Source organism: Mirounga angustirostris, unplaced genomic scaffold (assembly GCF_029215605.1).
Source record: "Mirounga angustirostris isolate CCGP_5_RB_7025 unplaced genomic scaffold, mMirAng1.0.hap1 SCAF_6, whole genome shotgun sequence".
Lineage (NCBI taxonomy): Eukaryota > Metazoa > Chordata > Mammalia > Carnivora > Phocidae > Mirounga > Mirounga angustirostris.
In genome coordinates this window covers 128619844-128637994 of record NW_026991714.1, presented here as the reverse complement: position 1 = coordinate 128637994, position 18151 = coordinate 128619844, and the positions used below count along the sequence as shown (strand labels likewise).

The following is an 18151-nucleotide window of genomic DNA, read 5'->3' as shown; positions in this document are numbered from 1 at the left end:
AAAATGTAGAACCTCAATACCTTTTTTAGCCCAGAAGAGCCATCCAGCTTCCTCAAGAGAAGCATGCCAGGAGATCCATAAAGATTGGAAAGAGTTTTATCATCAAAGTCCTATCCAGTCTCAAAAGATTCTGAAGCTATAATCAAAAAACCAGAAAATCACAAGTGTTGGTAAGGAGAAACTGGAATCTTCACACATTGCTGCTGGGAACTGTAAAATGGTTCAGCCACCGTGGAAGACAGTTGGGGAGTTCATCAGAAAGTTAAACACAGAGTTACCATATGACCCAGTAATTCCACTTCCAGTTATAAAATTCAAAATAACTGAAAACAGGTACTCAAATACATGTACACACATATTCCTAGCAGCACAATTCACCATAGCAAAAGGTGGAAATAATCCAAATGCCCATCAGTGGATGAATGGATAAACAAACTGTGGTAGACACATACACTGGAATATTAGTCAGCGATAAAAAGGAATAAAGTACTGATACATGCTACAATACGGATGAACCTCATAAACACTACGCTAGGGACGCCTGGGCTCAGTCGGTTAAGTGTCTGCCTTTGGCTCAGGTCATGATCCCAGGGTACTGGGATTGAGTCCCGCTGGGGACTCCCTGCTTGGCAGGAAGCCTGCTTCTCCCTCTGCTGCTGCTCCCCCTGTTTGTGCTCTGTTGCTCTCTCTGACAAATAAATAGAATCTTAAAAACACACACACACACACACACACACACACACTCTGCTAAGTGGAAGAAGCCAGACATGAAGGTCACATATTATATGATTCTATTTATGTTAAATATCCAGAATAGGTAGATTCATAGAAACAGAATGCAGACTGGTGGTTGCCAGAGGTTGGAGGGAAGGGGGAAGGGGAAGCAACTGCTTAATGAGTACATGGTTTCCTTTTAGGGTAATTAAAATGTTTTGGACCTAGACAGAGGTGGTGGTCACATGACTATGAATGTGCTAAATGCCACTGAATTATTCCCTTTAAAATGGTTAATTTTATGTTATATAAATTTTACCTCAATTTTTTTTAAAAAGCTCTTTAAAACAAAAGTAAAGACTCTTATCTCTAATTCTTTATTTTTCTAAAGTGCTTTAACAGGATATGAGCTTCCCTTCTGAGACACCATAAACAAGTTTCAGTTAAAGCCTGTTGGTCTCTCCTCTATAGCTTCTGCAGAGACAAGCAGTCACCTCAGGCTATGGTGCAAAGAATCTCTCAAATAAATAAATAAATAAAATCTTAAAAAAACTGCTCCAATAAAAGTGGTTGTTAATGGTATCAATTACCTCTTACCCTGTCAGCTAAAGTCGGAACACTTTATAAAAGTTGTTCTTTACAATCCAGGTACAATCCTTACGACTACTTTTCTAAGCAAGAGGTGCTATGCCATCCCTTAAGATCTAATGGTTTGTACCCCTAATAGTTTCCATCACCCTGAGATGATCTTTTAATAGTAGCTAGGATTATCAGTATCATACCACACTTTACCTCCTCTCACCTCTCCCCTCACTCATCCTTCTGGGTAGAGCATTCAGAGCCAGTAATTGCCATGTCTTGTTGGATTTTTAGTCTTTCTACTACCTCTCAGCATTGCATTTCTGTGAATCTCCTAACCCCAAGCCAGAACATCAGTCTGCCCAATTAGATACTGGAACTAAAAAGCTCATGTGCTTTATTCCCCAGTAGTTACCTTGACATATGCCTGAAACAGGCTGGTTGTGTTAGTGTGTATGCCAGGCTTTCAGTGGGCCTTTCTATTAAACTTGGGTGTCTTAACAACAGGGACCAGTGAGCTGCCTGAAGTCAGCTGATGGAGAACAAGATCAACAGGACAGCAGGCCAGGATTCTCTGGGATCTGCTCCTTTCACAGACAGAGCAGAATCACAAAGAGAAAGGGTGTTTCCCCATGGCATTGTGATTAAAATTATAATGTTAATTTGTATGCAAGTAAGACGAAAAAGCCCAGAAACAAGTGCTATGTTCACCTCTGTCTCTTGTTCCTCTTCTGCAAATGGCCCATTTGAAGGTTAACTACTGTTCTGCCTTCATTCACATAAAAAGCAAATAAAGTTACCTCATTGATTTTTTTTCTAAATCATAGTCATATTTTAATAGAAACTTTTACTAACTGTGTAGCCTTGAACATGTTACTTACTCTTTTTGGAACCTGAGTTTTATCTGTGAAAGGGAAATGCTAATAAAGGCCCAGTCTATTTGTGAGTTGTTACAAAATAAAAACATAGGCAAACTGTCACAGCCAAGAGCCTAAGGAAACATGACAACTAAATGTAATGTATCCTGGATGACACCCTGCAACAGAAAAAAAGCATTAGGTAAGAACTAAGGAAATCTGAATAAAGTATGGACGTTAGTTAATATAGTGTATCAATACAGGTTCATTAATTGTGACAAATGTACCATAATAATGTAAGATGTTAGTAACAGGGGAAACTTGGTGTGGAGCGTATGAGAACTTCTTTACAACTTTTCTATAAACCTAAATCTATTCTAAAAAGGCTATTTTAGGGACGCTGGGTGGCTCAGTTGGTTAAGCGTCTGCCTTGGGCACGGGTCATGCGTGGTCCTAGGATTTAGTCCAGCGTCCAGGGAACCTGCTTCTCCCTCTGCCTGCTCTGCCTGCCGTTCCCCCTGCTTGTGCTCTTTCTCTCTCTCTGACAAATAAACAAATAAAATCTTGGGCGCCTGGGTGGCTCAGATGGTTGAGCGTCTGCCTTCAGCTCAGGTCATGATCCCAGGGTCCTGGGATCAAGTCCCGCATCGGGCTTCCTGCTCCTTGGGAGCCTGCTTCTCCCTCTGTTTCTCTCTGTCTCTCATGAATAAATAAATAAAATCTTTAAAAAAAAACCAAAAACAAAATCTTAAAAAAAAAAAATTTTAAGTCTATTTTAAAAAGTAAAGAAAATATGCAAAAGAACTTTATAAAAATTCTAAAGTTCTAGTCAACTGTAAAATACTGCATAATTTAGTAGACTTAGTCTTTTATGTAGATTGTTGGCAGGTAGGCAGCCATCTTAGTAGCTCATATAATAGAGATGGCTTGAAGAGTTAAGTTCTGGTGTGGAAGAGTCTAGCCCCCAGAAACATCCCAGCTGTTTCCTGCCAGCTGGTGCCTCATGTCTGACTTTCAATAGGGTTGATTCTCTTTGTATAATTATTTCTGTCTCTCGACCTATCAGTTTTACTAAAAGAACAATTATTTTTTAAAAAGAGGCTCTACACAGGTATGTGCCTTAAGATTGCAAAAATGTGAACTGTAAGGCATGGATATAGCTATTTATTGGGTCCATTTCCTAACTGGCTGAAATAGATCTGATTTCTACTCCCAACTTCAAATGTAGGAACAGACAGACACAAAGAGATAGAATTCAGCAAGTGTACCCAACTCCTGCCAACTCCTGTTCTGCCCTGGAAAAAAAAAAAGAAGAAGAAGAAGAAAGCAAGAGTCCCAGAAGTGCAGGAAATTGTTTCGCAGACGAAAGACAACACTTCCTTTCCCAGAACAATCCATCTCCCACACTGACATCCTGCTCCTGCTATATTTACCCAACCCAAATCTGCCGATGATATACTTCCAGCTGCACTCCTGCCACATGGTCCTGTCACTCAGCCACAGCACTCTGAGGGGAATCTGTCCAGAGGGCAGAGCCTAGAAATCACTACACACTAATCCATGCTTCCTCTATCGGTAGCCTTCAGAGTAAAGTGAGACAAAATACGGACAGTATTACTCCCTGTTTATTTTGGAAGTGACTGGGGAGACAAGAGGTACTTCATTTTGTATAGTGGCTAATTTTGACTGCTCTCATAGTAGCCAATGGAGGAGCCTGCACAATGAAGGGGTTGAAATGGGAGGTTAAAAATAATTCTGTTAATGCTAACTGCCCAAAAAGCATCACTTAATAGCCTCTTCCACCCCAACCTACTAGGATCAGGCTCTCAAGTCACCTTATTACAGGGTAAACTCTTCAGTTCTGAGTGGATGAATCTAAATTCAGTTCTGAGTGGATGAATCTAAAGAGTCAAGGATGGGATCATTTCATTCACCCCACCTCATCTTACCTTGTAACATATTCTACTGAAAGGGGAAGCCCAAACACTGGACTGGGTAAAGGTAAATGCTAGAGCTGACTCCCATTTTCCTATTTTAACAGCTCTGTATTCTTGGTCCTTCCCTTCCACTCCTGTATCCCCAGTCCCAAGTCCTTTTCTTTCGCTCCTTTCTGTTCATTCCTCCTTAATTTCTGCCTCTCTAGTTCTTTTTTCTCCTTACTTTTTTTTTTTTTTTTTACTCTGGGCAAGGTTACCTCAACAAAACATAACTGATAGCTAATAAGGCTTTCATTATAATATCATATCATTAGCCTACTCTCTACAGTAGTAACATCGAAGAACGTGAGACTCAAGAGTAATACCTCTCTCTCTCTCTCTGCCTTTTCTTTTCTTAAGGCAGCTCAGTCATGCATATTAATCAGATTCTTCAAAGGAAAGGAAAATAGAGGCAAAAGGAAAAATGCAGAGAAAAAAGAGGGAAGGAGAGAAAAAGGTGATACTAAATAAAGATGGGAAATGTTTTTCTCTTAAAGAATTGGACAATGGGCATTTCCAAACTTTACAGATTTTAAAAAGCTGAAGAAGGAGGGAACCAGCTTCACATGACTGTTCCCAGTCTGTCTTGGAGGAGAAGCATTCATGCTGCTGGTTGAGTGGTGAACAAATGCCACGAGGTGATGTTGCCATATTCTAAAAAAAACGCCAAGCCCCCAGTCAAGCCTCATCAAGATAAAACTTTTTCCAATTTTGAAAACTCTTTTTAGTTACTATTTAAAAAAAAAAAAAAAAAAAAGCATCACTAAAGCCATAAAGAGATACAGACTTTTAGGGTATAAAATTGTGTTCCTTAAAAAGAAAAGAAATTCTTGGGGCACCTGGCTGGCTCAGTTGGTGAAGCATGCAACTCTTGGTTTCAGGGTTGTGAGCTGAAGCCCCACACTGTGTGTAGATTTTTATAAAATAAAATCTTTAAAAAAAAAGAAAAGAAAAGAAAGAAACTCTAAACATAAGTAAGCTACAAAGACAGTTCATGTCCACCCCTAAGAAGTCCTTTAAGAACAGGTATTTTATTTTTTTTATTATTATTTAAATTCAATTAACATATAATGTATTATTGGTTTCAGAGGTAGAGGTCACTGATTCATCAGTCATATAATACCCAGTGCTCCTTACATCACATGCCCTCCTTAACGTCTATCACTCAGGGAACAGATATTTTAAACAACCACTCAATATTTACCATCACTGCAACCTGAAAATTGTTCAGGCAAGAATCATCAATGTATGATAAATCATGGGGGGAAAGTTTAATAAGGAGCAAAATCCTGTCTTAAAGTCATCTCCCCACAGATTGCTTATGAGTTCCAAGGGGAAAACAGTATCTATCCAGTGGAAAAACAAAGTAACACTTTGACTAGGTGATCAAAAGTAATATCACCATTGGAAGGATACCTCTACATATGAAATCCTCAGGGTACTATTATCAGTAGTGACATGTAGATTCATGCCCACGCATATCCTGAATTAATGAATTAATTAATTAATTGAACTCACAACCCTGAGATCAAGAGTCACATGCTCTACTGAGACAGCCAGGCACCCCCATCACCTGAATTTAATCATGAGAAAACATCAGACAAACCCAAAAGGAGGAACGTTCCCCCCCCCCAAAAAAAGAGAGAGGGAGAAAAAAGAGAATGAAAGAAAAAAAACGGCCTATAATCATAAAAAAATAAAAATGTTGATGCCACGAAAAACAAAGAAGGGCTGAAGAACTGTCCCAGATGAAAGGAGACTAAAAAAACATGACAACTACCTGGATTTGTGATCCTTGACTGAAGGGGAAAATTTTTAAAGTTTATTATTGGGAAAACTGACAAAATTAGAATCAATAGTAAAGTATTATATCAATGTTAAATTTCTTGAATTTGATAACTGTGCCAAAGATTATGTAAGAAAATATCCTTCTTCTTAGAAAGTATACACTGAAGTACCAAGGAATAAAAGGTGATGATGTATATATAACCTATTCTCAAATGGTTTAGAAAAAAATTACGTGTGTGTGTGTATATAGAGAAAGAGAATGAAAACAAGTAGCAAAAGGGTATATGGGAGCAAAAGGGTGTATTATCCTTGCAATGTGTCTGTAAGTTTGACATTATTTCAAAATAAAAATTCAAAAAAATTCATCAGTTGACCTGATCAAATGTCCTGACAAACTTCTAGTTTACGTAAACTTCCAGTTATATGATGAATAAGACAGCATGGTGACTATGGTTTAACAATACTGTATTACTTCTTTTATCTTAGGTAAAAGATAACACTAAAACAACCTCTGGCAGGGGAACAAGCCAACTTTTCCTTCCCATTGGAGCCTTTAGAGAAAGACTATTACCAACAGAAAGATTTCCCATTCTCTGCCTTCTGTTACTTCATGCACACAACCCAATTTTATCGATTCTTGAGCCTGTAGCCTACTTAGGACCCTGGCAAAGTCTTCCATTTTCTGAGTACCAACGAGTTCTACCAAATGCTCATTTCCTTCCTTACAGAGAACCTAGAGAATGAAATGAGTTTTAAAACCTCTGAAATGAGACTGATTAAGATGCTAATCTTGGGCTCACTTGGGAGGATTAATGAGCCATATTTGGAGTCTGGCAACAGAAATCCATTTTCCCTGGACTACTTTCCCCACAATGCTTTTGACCAGGTGAGCTAAACCAAGAACTTCCTGGGCCAGACAGAACCAGGATCCTCTGCCAGAGTCACGAGAATCTGGTCACAAAAAGTATTTGGCTATGGTAGGTATTAATGATGTACCTTGGCAGTAGGCTCATCTCAGAAAAAAAGAGGCAAAGGAGAAAAAACTACTCTTTAAATTCAGAACACAATAAGCTATCAAGCAAATGATGAGTCACTGATATTTTTGTGGAATATATCTGTATTCCAACATCCACTCCAACTCTCTCTTTTAGAAATAGCTTAACCACTGTTTAATTGCTTCACTGTCTCACTGTTATCTCCTTCCACCCTTGAAAATCCTAGGACAACTTTTCCTGAGGAGAAAGGACATTTCTAAAGGGTATTCTCCCTGAGGACCTAAGGTTCCCAAGGGCTATTTCTAAATAAGGATGCTTTCTCTGGGATTCAGAAGATAAATATATGATGGGATATTCTACTAATTTGAAGCCAAACCTCATCCAAAGTTACATGGGTTTTGATACTTGTTCCTCACATGAACTCCTGGACTAAAGACAATGGGTTGCTACTATAAAACATTCATGTTATTTTTGAACTGGGACTATTAGATCCAAGCTATAGCAAAGGACTTTCCTCATTCTTTTAGCACCTTAGCCAAATAACCATTAACATCTTTGTTTTGTGCCCCTAGACTTCAAAATGCTAACAACTGTGTCAGAAACCCAAGCCTGAGAGCTTAATTTTATTAGAATATTTTATTAGCTGAATTTTATTAGAAAAGGTAAACAGCCATTGATATCCTATGGTACAATTTTAGTCAGTTCAGTTCTGAGATACACAGATTGATTAACCACAGGTGACTATTAAAGGACTAATTGAGCCCTGAGATATCCAAAGCCGTAAAGCAGCTAATGAAGCTGCTATGCACTTGGTTATTGCTGCCAGGCAGCCAGGGCTAGGGCAGAGGGTAGGGGCAGGATAGACAACACAGACAAACACCACTGCTGTTTTCCTGACCATCCTAGAACCTCTTTCAGCACACCACGGCATACGACAATTTCCTGAGGTCACATGTGGAAGAAGGGCAGCCTTCAAACCAGTGCCCAACTGTCTACTCAAATTCCAGAGCTTCTCAAATCACCAGCCCATTAGACCGTAAACTTTATGAGGACAGGAACTGTGTCAGTTTCCTTGAAAACTAGGTTCCTAATAGCTAGTTCAGTGTATGGCACACATTAAATGCTCAAGAAATATCTGTTGAATGGGGCGCCTGGGTATCTCAGTCGTTAAGCATCTGCCTTCAGCTCAGGTCATGATCCCAGGGTCCTGGGATCGAGCCCCGCATCGGGCTCCCTGCTCCGCGGGAAGCCTGCTTCTCCTCTCCCACTCTCCCTGCTTGTGTTCCCTCTCTCACTGTGTCTCTCTCTGTCAAATAAATAAATAAAATCTTTAAAAAAAAAAAAAAAGAAAGAAAAGAAATATCTGTTGACTGAATATATAAATGAATTCCTGTCAAGAGCAAACTTCCTGGAGAAGATGCTGTTTTGGAGTCTTTCCAGAACAAACGACTCCATCCTCAACCCACCAAAAGGACTCAAAAGCATGGCCAAGCCATGTGTAACATACTATCCTCCTTTCCCTGAACAATCAGCTTAACATCACATAAAAGGGATCAAGGTGCAGAGTGACTAGCCAGGCACAATTACATCCACAATCCTATTTCCTTGGGGAAGAATACTTACTCTAACATTCTCCAGGACTGTTATGACTCAAATGGTCTCAAATTAATCTCTGCTTTGCAAAAGCTGACTCACCCAGAGAGAAACAACCATATAAAAAGAACTGCTTCAGCCATTAAAAAAAAAAGGAAGGAAATCCTGCATTTGCAACAACATGGATAGACCCTGAGGCTCTTATGCTAATTGAAATAAGTCAATTTCAAGAGAAAGAAATAATGTATCTCACTTATATGTAGAATCTAAAAAAAGCTAAATTTAGGGTACCTGGGTGGCCCAGTCTGTTAAGCGTCTGCCTTCGGCTCAGTTCATGATCTCAGGGTCCTGGGATTGAGCCTTGCATTGGGCTCCCTCCTCGGTGCAGAGTCTGCTTCTCCCTCTCCTTCTCCCTCTGCTCCTCCACCCTGCTTGTGCTTCTCTCTCTCTCTCAAATAAATACAGTCTTTAAAAATAAAAAATTAATTAATTAATTAATTAATTAAAGAAGCTAAATTCACAGAAACAGAATGGTGCTTGCTAAGGGGCTGGATGGTAGGAGAAATGGGAAGATGTTGGTCAAAGGGTATAAACTTCCAGTTATACGATGAATAAGACAGCATGGTGACTATGGTTTAATAATACTGTATTATAAACTTGAAAGTTGCTGAGAGTAGATCTTAAATGTTCACACACACACAAATTATAATTATGCAAGGTGATGGAAAAATATTTATTGTGGTACAAATATTTGCAAAGTATACTTGTATCAAATCATCATATTGTAGGGGCGCCTGGGTGGCTCAGTCGTTAAGCATCTGCCTTCAGCTCAGGTCATGATCCCAGGGTCGTGGGATCGAGCCCCGCATCGGGCTCCCTGCTCAGTGGGAAGCCTGCTTCTCCCTCTCCCACTCCCCCTGCTTGTGTTCCTGCTCTCGCTATCTCTCTCTCTCTCAAATAAATAAACAAAATCTTTAAAAACAAAACAAAAAACAAATCATCATACTGTACAGCTTAAACTTACATAAGGTATTATGACAATTAAATCTCAATAAAGGTGGGGGGCAGAAAATAACATGTAATAGAACTTTAAATAAATGAATAGATAACAGAAAAGATAATAGACAGATATGCTTTACTGAAACCAAAGTTGATAAGGATAATATTCAGATATAATAGTCCACTGGTTTCCAAATGTCAAGGGGGCTAAGGCACTTCACAGAATGTCAAGAACTCAACACCCTCTTTGACTCCTTGCCCAAGAAATAACATTGCAGAGAGACAAATTCAAACCAGTGCTAGAAGTAAATCACAAGCTCTCTCTACTAGAGCTTTGAAACTTTTTGACCATGACTTAGAGAAATATAGTTTATATTACAACTCAGAATACAAGGTCTCTAACTAAAACAAAAGTTCCCCAAAATAATACTTATCCTTATTATGTGTGATGCATGGATACTTTCTATTCTATTCCTTTTTTTTTTTCCTCCCTTCATAACTGAAGCTGGTACCAGAAAACAGCGAAGTGCTCAAAGGGGTCATATCAAAGGAACAAAGACACTAAGGGGAAGGGGCCAAACTCAAAATGATGTGAGCACCAAAAATAATCATAAATGTAATAAATTGTAAAACACTGAATAAATATTCACAAGCCCCCCAAGGGGGAAAACCCTCATTTGCCACCACTAGTGATCATTATTAACACTAACTCCTTACTCTGAAAGTAGGCAATTAAAGGAAAATAATTAAGCATTTTCCCTGCTTTTTTAGGAGAAACTATGGTTCATCCTCCAGTTTATGAAAGAAAGTGGTTCTTAACAGAGAATGCCAGCTAATCAATGTAGAAAAAATGAATTAGAAAATCATCATTTTGTAAACCCCACTGAAATAAATGACTGGCAAAAATTCATCAGTAGATTATCATTACATAAAAAGATATTAGAGAACAGGATAGTCAAAGGTGCCAAATTAGGGCGCCTGGGTGGCTCAGTTGGTTAAGCGACTGCCTTCGGCTCAGGTCATGATCCTGGAGTCCCGGGATCGAGTTCCGCATCGGGCTCCCTGCTCGGCAGGGAGTCTGCTTCTCCCTCTGACCCTCCTCCCTCTCATGCTCTCTGTCTCTCATTCTCTCTCTCGCAAATAAATAAAAAATTAAAAAAAAAAAAGGTGCCAAATTATTATTTCACAGAGTACTTATTAATTGCAAAGGGAAAAATAAATTTACAATGAGGAAATGTGGCAATCACAACCAGAAGCAAGTAATCCAACTTAACACCACCAATAGTGGGGACCAACCTGACAATATATACTTCCTGTGATAATATGAAATACACCGTATCACCTACAAAGTACTCTTGCCAAAAATGTTTAACCTGCATCAAGTTAAGCCTTTAATCCTAACTTCTAGAATATAGGAATATATGAGATAGAGGAACAAGTTAAATGATACCACAAGGACACAGACAAACCAGAACGTACAACATTCTAAAGATAAATGGCCTAGGGGTGCCTGGGTGGCTCAGTCCTTAAGTGTTTGCCGAATGATCCCAGGGTCCTGGGATCGAGCCCCGCATCAGGCTCCCTGCTCTGCGGGAAGCCTGCTTCTCCCTCTCCCACTCCCTCTGCTTGTGTTCCCTCTTTCACTGTGTCTCTCTCTGTCAAATAAATAAATAAAACCTTAAAAAAAAAAAAAAAAAAACGAGGGACGCCTGGGTGGCTCAGATGGTTAAGCGTCTTCCTTCGGCTCAGGTCAAGATCCCAGGGTCCTGGGATCAAGACCCACATTGGGCTCTTGGCTCAGCGAGGAGCCTGCTTCTCCCTCTCCCTCTGCCTCTCTCCCTGTTCATGCTCTCACTCTCTCTCTCTGTATCTCTGTGTCTCAAATGAATAAATAAAATCTTAAAAAAAAAAAAAATGATTTCACAATCCACTAACAGAATGCAACTTGCAGTCTGAAAGATACCACTCTAGCCCATGGTAGGGCAGTCATAATACCTTAGCTCTCACTTTATTATCAATTTGGAGCCAGTTTTCTTAAACCTGTTGTTTGTCCAAAGAGAAGAATGAGCCCTCATGAAAAATCTCATGTGGAATGAGGCTTTCTTATTCTGCAACCCCTTGTTAGGAGTCTTTCAAGTTTTGTATTTTTTCTGCCAATTAATAACTCAGTTTATTTGAAAGGAAAAATAATCAGTGGAAAAATTCCTACCAGTGTCGAGGAAATTTCCTTTGTCCCTCTACTTTTAGAGGATTTTTCCCAATGCAGGGCCCATCACAGATAACACTGAAGTCCTTTTGATCCTTTTCCTCCCTAGTTAATGTTCCCAACTACCCTCAACCTCCAGTTCCCAAGCTGCTTTCCAGGACACCTGGAAGCAAGCTGCATGACTGACTACAGAAAAACCCTTGCTCCCACACTACATCTGGCCCTGCCTTTCCACCAATTCATATGCCAATTTATTGCCCTCTGACGTACAGTCTATCAGGCCACTTCCTGGATGATCCCACTTCACACTGGGCCAGAAACCCAAGGCAATAATGTGAGTTCTACAAATGGGCAAGTAATTGCTCAATAAGCGTGGAACAAGGAAAGGTCAGTTGTGATGTGTGCACATGTGGCAGCCCTTCACAACTCAACCTACAGTGGTAACAGTGGTAACAGAAGGCTGGTGTTACAGAAGAGGTATGCAGTGAGAAGCCAGACAACAGGCAGCCAGGAGTGCTTGTCCATCTAAGTCCTTCAGGATCTCCAAAGACCAAAGTAAAGAAACAAAAGCCTTAAACCTGCTAAGGAGCATCTTATCTTCTGGTTTCCAGAAGCAAAACTGAGAGCTTAAGGGAGTCACTGCTCTCCATCAACCAACCTTTCCTAATGAGGTGATCTGAGCTGAAATGATCAAATCTTCATTTTACTCTATACCCAGTTCTATCTTCTAATGGGTGCCAGGAGAGAAAAAACAAATGCACTCATCCTTTCCATTAACATATCCAATATCACTTTAGAAACTAGGGTGACCAATTAAGCATCTATGAACATAAAGAGGTGGTTAGAGAAGGCAAGGCTGAGACAAATAACTCTACTATCTCTAATCAAAACTGCACGTTAAATTTCAAATATCTGGCTTCTTCTGAAACTCTCTTGGCATTTACTCTGAGTGGGTGGAAAAGAAGAAAGAGACTCTGCCTGCATCCTTGTTAAAAACAAAGCAGCAGCTGGCTTTTCCTCTTTTTACTCATCTGACTGCTGCCATGGCAAGCTGGGCACATACTCAGAGAGAAATTTCAGGCCTCAAGAGGTATCTGTGCCAAAGAGGACAATGGCAATGACAGCAATACCAGCAACTTTGATGCCCACTTCAGACGACAATGTCACACCATCCCTTAACTTCTACTAGAAAAAAATTAGGCTCCTTTGCCTCTGCTTCTGAATCCAAGCTATTAAGAAAACCCTTTTTATCATAACCCACTTTCAGATACATGTAGTAAATTTGTCAGCAAACTATTTCTGATAGCTAAATGTATTTAAGTATTACGGAGAGAAAAAGGGAGAGCTGGGCTCATAAGAAGCCAGACTATGCAGAGCTGATTCTTCTTCTCAAAGTCTTCATTTTTCTAATCTCTAGGACAAACAAATGTTTGGAAGAGCTTCTTGGTTTAGAAGTGTCAACTGAGGAGGGTTCAGATCATTCCCAGGAAGGACAAAGTCATCAAATTACAGGCCTCTTAGAGTCACCTTGTTGATATAAATATTCCCTGGGGAAAAAAAATAATCACAGTACCTTTATTTTCTCTAACTGTGCTGAAATGTCCACAAGTCTGAAGCCACTCAAGCTACCAAGATTCTAAGGTGCCAAAGTCAGTCTGATTCAAATTCAGGTCACATCCTAATGTGTTGCTCAACGATCTCCAAACTAATACAATCTTTTATTTATAGAACAAAAAAGTCAAAAAGGGCACAGGAAATACATACTTACATAAGTGTGCCCAACGTTGTTCTTCCAACACTCAACCCATTACATGAATTTGTCTGCCAGATTTTATCATACACACTTGGTTCTTTCAGTCTCCAGTTAGGCCTTGAACAATTCACAAGCTCAATTTCAAGTGGGACAAAGCTAATGACTCATTCAACTTTCTTCTCATGCTGACTAATAATGAAGTATTACTTACTACTCCCCAAACTACAGGCCCCTACAGAAAAAGTGAGTATGCACTCAATCAGTATGGGAGATGATAACTCTAGCAAAATTTTTATTCAAATAATGCACCCGTACTCAATCCTTTCCCTGACAGAGACTACTTAAGTCTCTTTTCCTAATACCTTCCCATGTGCCAAATAAAACAGATTGAACTTGAGGTATGAGGCATCCTTGAACAGTTTCGCTTCTACTTAGAAGGGTATTTCTATGAGACCTAAGCTAGACAGGTGTTAAGTCATCGTTCCTCCCAGGTTGGCTTCCAGACTCTGTTTAAATGTTCTCTATAAACCTCTGGAGGTTATATGGATTCAAACCTCCTAGCTCTGAATTCACAGAGCTTGAGACAGACAGTACTCTACAGGTGTGTTTGTCCAGGATAAACTATATGTAAATAAACTCCTGATACATCATCCACTTTCTCCAGGCACCTGCTTCTCCCTCTTAAACTCAAGTACACCATATCTTATTGTCCAGTAAAAAAAAAAATCCTCTCCCATAGAGTTACTCTACACAAACCACTGATGTCTTTCGGAATATCTACTTCTGGTGAGAACTGCTTTATATGAAAAAGCCAAATAAGCAAATATATAAGCTACAATTTTTATTCATTTCTTTGGCTTGTTTGTTAGTAAGACATGAAAAGATGGCCACAGACTGCCCTCATTCACTATCAGCCATTCCATGCCTGACAGGGAACCATATGGCACAGAACAGAAGCCATAAAGGTTGGCCTTGGAATGGTCAGCTAGAGCCACTAGTCTTGTAAAACCAGTGGCTATGAGCTGGCTATACCATTACAGACCCAATTCCTAAGTGCCTAATCAAAATGCCTAGCACATAGCAGATATTCAACAAATATTGTTTAGAAGCAATTTAATAACCCTGACCCAGAGGAATTCAAATCTTGGTGAACCCCAGCAAAAAAAGGTCCAAGAAGATAAAACAATTCCACAGTTAATACAGATGCTTATACTGGGCCTCAAGACCATCTTAGTCTTATGCTGAATATCCCCAATCCTCATAGGTCCTCAGAATTTTAAATGACTAGAGTTAATTCTCCAAAGGCAAACTCACACCCACCCCACTGAACCCCCACCATCCCCAACACACACACCCCTAAAAAGTCTCCCTCAAGCTCTGGCCCTAAGAGGTAATCCCTTAAGATGAGAGAAGATTCTGGCTATGATACTTTTAGACTATTCCGCTCTCTCTGCTTTAAACCAAAAATTTCCTGGAAAAGAACCTCTTTGTAATTATCTAAGTTTAAAGACCAAGGACAAAGACAACCTAAATCTGGAGGCAAATGACCACAGTCAAACACCACAAATCACAACTGACTAGAGCCCTTTCCGTGAAGCTATACTGGATGAGGGCACTAAGGCTTGTAAGGACTTGTCTAGTTGGGGAACAAAGAGATCAAAGACCATACACCATGTTGGCTAGAAGGATTCTTCTAAACTGCTTATGTTCTTTTCTTCTTCTTCTTTTTTTTTTAACTGCTTACTTTCTTCAGACCTAAAACCAGGAGCAGTACCAAGTATCCTGATATTTTCCTTTCCCTTTCACCCCCCTATCCCATGCCACAGATCTTACCACCTGTCTAGCAGTTAAGATTGAAGATAACTTCAATATGCAAGAACCCCCACAAGATCTCTAGAAGAATAAAAGGAAACGTGTCTTTGGAATCCCAAACCACGGCAGGGTTTGGGAAGATGTAAGGGAGAAGCAGTGGTCCTTCTGCCCCTAAGGCCAAGACACCCCAGCCCAGCAGGCAGCACAGAGTTAACTACCCACCCGCTTTGAGAAGCACAAAGGTACATCACTGCAACATGCCTAACATTTACATTGCCTCTCTCTGCTCATTAAACAGGTTTTGGTTAAATAATGAACAAACTGTATTACAGACTCCGATGAGAATTCCAAAATTATAAATCAACTGGGAAAGCCCATAGGGGCAGACAGACAGGGAGGGGGGAGAAGGATAATATTGACTAATATAAAGGGCGCAGCTTGACAGTGGATATTCCTGCCACACCTGATCAAACACACTCCGTGGGGGGAGGGGAAAGAGAGCAAGAGAGGGGAGATGGGACAAGACAGCCTGAAATTTGCATCCGGAAAAGATTAAAACGGATTCTTTGGGGATAGAGAAAATACATAATATATATTACTATAAATGCAAAACTGTACTAAAAGCTAACTCAAATGTCAAAGATTACAGCTTGAATAAATTTAAATATAAAAGCCATGTGCTTCTTGAGTTAATGAGAGAGACATAAAAGGACAAACTGGGCCAGGAGGCTGAAGAGAGCCTTATGCTGCCTTTGCTGGGTAATGGGTTCAGGGCACAGCGGCAGCTACAGAGGCTTCCCTCCATAGCTCTGAGTCCTGAGGAAGAACTGGCGAATCCCATTACTCTTCCAGCCTACATTTGCTGTTTTTAAAAATTAAGATGTAATTCACATACCATAAAATTTACCCTTTTAAAGTGTACAATTCAATGTTTTAAAATATATTCAAAAAGTTCTACAACCATGACCACTATCTAATTCCAGAACATTTTCATCACCCCATAAAGAAACCCTATACCCACTTGCAGTCACTCCCCAGACCCCCTCCCAGCCCCTGGTAACCACACATCTAATTTAACTTTTCAGAATAACCTCCTAAAAGGATTCCTAAGACGGCTTAAAGACCAAATGAGGGGCAGCACTCAAGTCTCACTAATGGTGAGCTAAGGTTTTATCCAAAATAGCAACATGCAAACTTTGCTCTTAGGTACCCAGTATCTTCCAAGTGCAACCGTCACTTTAGATTTGATATTAGACTATTTTATTACTCTAAATGCTACAAAGCATGCAGTCATCATGCAATTTGGGCAAATACTAACTGCGAACGTAGTCCAGAAACATGTATCTGTGAGAATAACTGGTATTGAGTTAGCTAACCTTATTAGAGACAATGGACTTATTTCTTCCACAATGCTCAGATAATACTCCTGGAAGAGTAGGTAGTGCTTATCTACTTAAAAGATCCTCTATTTACAAGAAAAGAAAAAAAATCATTTTGGTTTACTGACACTGTCCAATGAACTACCCATTTCCAACACTGATACTCCTAACCAACCAAGCCAGCAGATAGCCTAGAAAAAAGCAAATAGAAAGCCTTTTTTTTGTTGTTCTCTAACTGCTCCATTTTATTTTTTTTTATTTTTTTATTCTTATGTTAATCCCCATACATTACATCATTAGTTTTAGATGTAGTGTTCCATGATTCACTGTTTGTGCATAACACCCAGTGCTCCATGCAGAATGTGCCCTCCTCAATACCCATCACCAGGCTAACCCATCCTCCCACCCCCCTCCCCTCTAGAACCCTCAGTTCGTTTTTCAGAGTCCATCGTCTCTCATGGTTCGTCTACCCCTCCGATTTCCCCCCTTCATTCTTCCCCTCCTGCTACCTTCTTCTTCTTCTTCTTTTTTTTTCTTAACATATATTGCATTATTTGTTTCAGAGGTAGAAAGCCTTTTTATAAGAAGAGTCTAAGCCCAAGTCAGTTTCATGAGTTAAACTGAATGGAAGTCCTAGAATTCCTGCCATACCTCCTCCAGTCTAGGTGGGACACCATTCCCAGTCACACAGAGCAGGCAGTCCCTTCAGTTTCTCTTTCCAAGTTCAAAACCCTTTCCCAGCCTCCTACCATTAATGCATTAATAGGCTTCCAAGAAAGCAGTCCTCCTGACACTGCCAATCAGAAAAATCTGTTTGTCTCAGTAAAAGAAACAAGAAATTGGTCATGGACTACAGAGTCCAGGACCACAGGGGCAGCTGACCCATAAACTTGCTCCTGGAAGCCAGCACTTTGTGGGGGGTCAGAACCAATCAGAAGACTATGAAACGGGGGCACCTGCGTGGCTCAGTCGTTAAGCATCTGCCTTCGGCTCAGGTCATGATCCCAGGGTCCTGGGATCGAGCCCCACATCAGGCTCCCTGCTCGGCAGGAAGCCTGCTTCCCCTCTCCCACTCCCCCCTGCTTGTGTTCCCTCTTTCTCTGTCAAATAAATAAATAAAATCTTAAAAAAAAAAAAAAAAAAGACTACGAAATGTTCCATTTTGGGTCCACTCTGTCATTTTTTCAGGCAGGTAATATGTTAAAACCTAAGAACAATGAGCAACCTTGGCAGACACCATTTCAACATCTGCCCTGGAAAATACTATTACCTTCTTGCTCCAGGAGAGAGCTTGGCAACACCCAGCTATGTTCCTAGTACCACTGACAGAACTGGCTCCTCAGCACATCCTGATTTTATTAGTTTGAAGCAGCAGATAATCCGGATTCCTGACTCAAAGATAAAGGAAAATTAAGCAGAAGACTCAACTCTGGCAGCTCTTAGATGGTCAAGAACCCCAAGTCCTGGACTGCGCCACTCACCACAGATATGGTCTCTTGA

The 18151-nt window shown here is 40.1% G+C and overlaps 1 protein-coding gene across 12 annotated transcripts in view; it reads right to left on the bottom strand.

Annotated features, from left to right (window-relative positions):
• Positions 1-18151, bottom strand: part of GBF1 (golgi brefeldin A resistant guanine nucleotide exchange factor 1) — a 125032-nt gene that overhangs the window by 88726 nt on the left and 18155 nt on the right. The window contains exon 3 of one of the 12 annotated variants that reach the window (XM_064595217.1): positions 8794-8968. The exons of the other annotated variants lie outside the window; for them this stretch is intronic. The gene's annotated coding sequence lies outside the window, so the exon portion shown is untranslated. The remainder of the gene's footprint in view (positions 1-8793; positions 8969-18151) is intronic. 12 annotated transcript variants of the gene reach the window in all.